The sequence below is a fragment of the Lissotriton vulgaris genome, chromosome 10 (assembly GCF_964263255.1).
Source record: "Lissotriton vulgaris chromosome 10, aLisVul1.2, whole genome shotgun sequence".
In the NCBI taxonomy this organism is placed as follows: Eukaryota; Metazoa; Chordata; class Amphibia; order Caudata; family Salamandridae; genus Lissotriton; species Lissotriton vulgaris.
Window position 1 is genome coordinate 636,471,340 of NC_141698.1, and position 6,092 is coordinate 636,477,431.

General features: G+C 42.6%; 1 pseudogene; it reads right to left on the reverse strand.

Moving 5' to 3' along the window:
* Positions 1 to 2,371: 2,371 nt before the first annotated feature.
* Positions 2,372 to 2,494, reverse strand: LOC147688618 (small nucleolar RNA SNORA17; annotated as a pseudogene).
* Between the last annotated feature and the right edge of the window lie 3,598 nt (positions 2,495 to 6,092).

Consider the following 6,092-nt stretch of genomic DNA (forward strand, 5'->3'; position numbering starts at 1 on the left):
GGCGTGATTCAGTATTAGTTGAGAGATGTTGGCGGCCCAGCAACAAGACTTCTATTTATCAGTGCTACTGAGTAACCACTCCACAATTTTACGATGACTCTGCGGCACCAAGTTAATGTCATCCGCATATGGGTGTTAGCTGATATCTAAATGCCTGAAAAGGTCTAACAGTGGTATCAAATCAATTATGTAAGGAGGTGTAGACTGTGGTTGTTCCTTTGTGCCCCACAAAGAACGTGTGGGATTTATTGAGCACTGAGTGATCCATACACATAGGTTGACGGATAGATCATCGCATGGATGGCATTGTAAAATATTTCGCGTCCACTTGTACTGCGACCTGGTGCGGTGGGGAAGGGGGAACACAAAAAACCCATGTGTAAATAAAGATAATAAAACTAACATGCTCTGATGGCCGCTGCCCTGTTCCCGATACTCGTGTCCTTCTCAGAAGCCTACTGCACATGGTGCAGGCTCCCAGCTCTCAATCCCAGCGCTGCTCACATACTGGGAATAGCATCCCAGCATGTGAGCAGCACTGGGATTGGTCTGAGCGTCTTTGTTCGTCGCTCAGACATGGGAGCCTATGGTGGTTTCTCAACCCAGCTGTACAACACAGCTTGGTGGAGAAAGGATAAGTGCCCATGACGGTTTGGTCAGTCCCAGAGGACCGGCCAAACCATCATGTGCGCTTGGCAGTGTCCACCACTCCCCCTCCTCCCTGGTACTGCTGCGTCAGTATGGGATCCATGACCCTCCCTTGGCTCACAGCCAGCAGGGCTAAAGATAAAATGATAATGAAGATGTTTTTTTAATCATTTTATTTTTGTTGGTTGCCTCTGCTGTCTTTCAGAAAGGAAGGGGGTGTGTTGATGCTCCTCCACCATAACAGAGGATCCACCCCTGATTAATGTATTCCTTAACATAACATGTGTTTTACGCACGTTTACCCCATCAGGGTCTCTTGGTGCTGAATAGCAGATGTTTATTGTTACCAAACTCAATGGTACTCCTTTTATCAACCTCAGATGGAGGAAAGGCTGAGTGGACCTGCTGGGATTTGAACCTGTGACGATAAGGTAACACACAGGCCCCTGCAATGGATGCATTAGTCCACTGAGCCACCAGACCTTAGAATGGAAATCATTCAATAATGTGGGGAATCAAAAAGTTGGCAGTTTTCTTCCTTTCTCCTAGCCTCCTCCCCTCATATATGGTAAACAATGTACTCAATTCTAAAAAAAAAAGCAAGCAATTTGCACCCATACGCTTACATGTCAAGTTAGAGTACATTTATGGATTTTTGTGGAATTCACAGAGAAATACAGGAGAACTTCCCAGAAATTCCAGCTGCTGCAGATTCCCAAGGGTTATTCGGGAATTATTTGTGAATTTCAAATTATTCACATGCAAAAGAATTTCGACGTGTTTATATATAACGGGTGTACATTTCCATACAAGTAAATAACTTGCAATGTAGAACAATTACATTTTTTAGTTATCGCTGAGTCAGCGCATGCGTTGCTCTGCGAGACATTTTGTAAGCGGGTTTTAAAAATGCTGCTAGCAAAGGCTTGGCCCCCAGCTTGCTGTTACGCCCACAAATGTGCGCGACGTGCACAGCTGCCATTTGCCACTTACCAGCCTGCTTTCACTTTTAACGTTGTGTGCACACGTGCTGTCACAACCCGCACACCTCACTTCCTCATTACACTTTCAGCTTGCATTTTTACTTTCGCGGCTAAATGCGTGCGCACACACGCGTGCGATCTCTTTTACTTTTGCGGCCAATGCTTGTTTGTTTAGCCTCAGCCTGCGCTTTTACTTTCATGTCCAATGCTTGTTTGTTTAGCCTCAGCTTGTGCTTTTACTTTCGCAGGTGAAGGCGCGCACGCGCTCACCGAAACACACACAATCGCTTTTACTTTCGCGGCCAAAGCTTGTTTGTTTAGCCTCAGTTTGCTCTCCTCCCTTACACCACCTCCCACCCATTGATGTTGTTTTGCGGCCGCCGGGCGGATACTACTTTCTGCTTTTTCGGTAGGTGCACCCGAGTTGACCAATTGTTAGTGTTTTTACCATATTACTGCACATTAAGTGGTCCTACGGCTATTCAAACTCATCGTATCCAGTTTCACTTTAAATTGAGCCCTGCAGTTGTGTGGTAGCCCCGATACTTGGTACAGATTCATGCGCCGTACAAAACTACAAACAAGTGTCTGGCTGCTAATCATTCAGAGTGCTCATGGTTTAAAAGTAGCTTCAGAGCAGACTTTAAAGCTGCGAATTATAGATGCTGATTTACTGTTACCAACTGCATGAAATGAAACTTCAGTGTAACTGTACAAGAAAACTATTACTCTAGAAAACTAGTGTTAGGCTGAAAATCATTCTGAGTGTTCATTGTTTCGGTGCAGCGAGCATAGACACAGCTAGCCTCTTTCTGCCACCTTGACACATACACAGCTGTGTTTGTAACGCCTCAAGGAGCGGGAATCAAATCAAGTATTAAACAATGCTTACCTCAGAGGCACTGAAGATCCAGCAGCCTTTATGTTCATCTGCAAAAACAAAAGCGAGCCAATATATAGGTAACAGAGGATATATTTAAATATAGAGTCTATCAGCTAGATTCATCAAGCATTTTTGCGTGCGCAAACGGTGCGAATCGCTAAATTCGGCCGTTTGCGCCCGCAAAAATTCCATTTGGAATTCATCAATGGGTCATGAACTCGCAATTTGAAAAATTGCAAATAATTGCGATTTTTCACATTGCGATCGCATTTAGGGAATCTCAATTTGAGATTCCTCAAATGCTATTCATGAACCTTTGAAATTGCGAATTCGCTATTTTTTGCCGCTATTTACCGCGAAGTCTGACTTTGTGGTAAATAGCGAAAACTGAGAAAAATGCACTTTTGTGCATTTTTCTAAGTTGTATGTTACACACACATGTCCTTTGGACATGTCTGTGCGCAACATCAGTCTACATTTTCATTTCAGGGGTGCTACAGGGTGTCCTTTGGACACCCCTGGCACCCTTGAAATCGCATCCTTATTTGCGATTAGCAAATTGCTAATCGCTAATAAGGAATAACTCCCCATTCATTCCTATGGGCCTTTAAAATTGCAGGACGCTGTAAAACATCCATCAATTTGTATGTGTATCTCTATGCGGTGCCTGCTTGCGGTGTGTGTGCGGTGCCTATCTGTGGTGTGTGCACGCGTGTTGTGTCTTCTGTGTGTGAGCAGTCACAGGATCTCTGCTTCCATACTCTGCATGCCACCATATCCCAAGCGCCCTCGGCAGGACGACGGTAAAACCCCCAACATTTGTATGTATGTGTGCGATGTCTGCGGTGTGTGTGTGTGTGTGTCTCTATGCGTTTGCCTGTTTGCGTTGTGTGTGCGGTGCCTATGTGCGGTGTCTGTGTATGCAGTGTGTGTATGCAGTGCGTGTATGCAGTGCCTCTCTGTGGTGTGTGTCTGTGTGCAGTGGCTGTCTGCAGTGTGTTTGTGTGCACTCGTAGTGTGTCTTCTGTGTGTCAACTTTGTGTGTGTATGTGTACATGCTCAAATTTGCACTGTCAAATTACTTTAAGTAATGCCTGTTTTTTTTCTGCAATGAAACTCACGCTCCCCGCAAGCACCTGTGTAGGCTGGTGTTTGCACATTGAAAAATAAGGGTGCCATAATCCAGCATAGTGCAAAGATAATGTGACTCGAGGTGCCCCGCGATGCATTGAGACAGCTGCAGACCCAGTAGGTGCGTACTTCGCATAGTATTTTGTCAATGAACCCCATTTTTACTAAAATTGAACTCGGCGGTAGAGATGCACAACAACGGATACTGATTACAGTTCAGGCATTTGAGGGAATAGCGTTGTGGTCGATGAGAGACACAATCAATTGTAGTAGGAGTCAAACTGACTACTCTCTTAGTAATGTAAGCTTATTTTTATAAAACTCCTAAGTCCACGATTTACACCATGTCTCATCACTGAAAAAATTGCCAACTTTAAGGGTACTTCATTATTTATCGACCCATGAAGGTTGAAGGCTTTGTAACGCTTCCAGAATTCAAACTGTAGTCTATAAAAGTGGTTCATAAATATAATAATGTCAACAGTTCGTACAGTACAGATAAGCATTTCATTAGACCCCTGAGGTGTTTATCATGAGTGCTGACCCCAGTAAAGTTCCAACTGTTTTGCCTGCAGAAACATATTATTTTTATAGACTCGGCTCGTTCTTGGGCCCTTAGAGCCAAGCCGGAACCCTGGCTCGAATCGTTTCGTGGATTCTTGGCCTCCTCACCTCTGTTAAATGCCGATTGTGGTTGGTGGCGGCAATGTCATGTCTTGGGCCAGAGGCCAACTAGAGACAAATTTAGGGGGGGGGGATTATTTCAGCAATAGGCAGAGTGGAGATGCAGGGGCTCTAAGAAGGGGTAACAAGCATTGGCATAGCCAATAGGTCTCGACTTTGGGACCAAGGATATTGTGCTGCATAACTAAATACTTAAAAGGTCCCAAAAGCGAGACCTATTGGCTATGCCAATGCTTGTTTTTTTTGGAAAACACTTGACTTTTCCCAATGGAAAAAACACAACCCTGCACCCCCCTCTTACCCCCACCCCCCTATTTTGAGTGTATTCCTTCCATGCTCTTACCCTGGATAGGAATTTATTTTGAACCTTAGCAGTATCAAATCTCCATTAGTATCAAGCATGGGAAAGTGAATAACAAAGGTTTTCACCTACTCAACGAGATATTTAACATGTAATATTACACTCTGGTGGTGTAGTGTCAAACTTAAGCAATAACATTATGTGCATAAGTTCACGTTTTCTGATTACAGAATGTGATTTCAGAATCATAAATTGAGATATTAGAGCAATAAAGTTCAAATTAGGCATGAATTACTTGTCAGCTTTGACCCTAATGTGTGTCTATTTTAAAATGTGCCTATAAATATGTCCCTTGTAGGGCAAAGCTCCCGCACCCCTTGTTTTCCTAGCTCGCCATAACATAGTCTTACTTGCCTAAATGTAAATACCTGCTCCCCTCTATGCGCCTCGTGCCTGGTTTAGAATAAGTCTGAGTTTCTCAAACTTTACCAAAGCTGCTGCTATGCATATTTTCCAATAGACACAACCCTTATGAGACTGCATTTATGATCATGCCTCCAGGGGTTCTACTGCCAATAATGCATATTGTAAGTTATTTATTTTTCATTTTCCGTGCTTTATGATTTCCGTATGGGAAACGGATGATCATTTTAAAAATAGATATGTTATTAAAAAAAGCTAGAATGTCATTTCATTTTCAGCTTAGTTGGGCATCGACGGCGGAGATGTGGTGGAAGTATGCAATTAAATAAAATTAAACCGAACTGAAAAAAAATCCAGTTTGTCCAGAGGCTTGAACGCACTCTGTGAATGGGGAGCTGCAGGAAGCATTTTGCATGTGCAAAGGACATTTTACAAGTAGAAAGTAATTTTGTTGGAACCTCATCTAAGATTGCAATAAAGTCCTAATCACAAAACAATATGTATGTTTAAATCTAGTCACAGTAGCCTGTTATGTGGGATAAAACTAGTACACGGGCAAAAATGGCAACCTATACATTTTGTGGTTTGTCATATCAGAAATTACTGCAGGCAAAGGCTAAAGAAAGAACATTAGCTGGTGTTTATTGAGGGCGTGTATTGTATTCAAGCTTTCCAAGTACTGATTGACAAGAATGGGAATGATAGAACAATGCTTTATGTTTCAATCCTAGAAGGACATCTTTTCAAGGTAGAATACTCTTCTCAGGCACATAGCATGCTGTTCTTATCAGCAGTGGTCATTTCCTCATTTGGTTGGATTTTCACTCAAAGGTTCATTCTATTAACACTTGATGGTTGTTTATTTTTACCTGATGCGGTTTAGGTAACTTTATTTGAAAATATGCGGCTTTTATTTATGCATCATATAACGTGTAATATTTGACTGATGTTGTTTTAAATGATTTTTTTCTAGATACCCCTGATGAAGGGTTGTCCCGATTTGCATTGGGTTTTACAATAAAGCGTGGCATGTGGAACA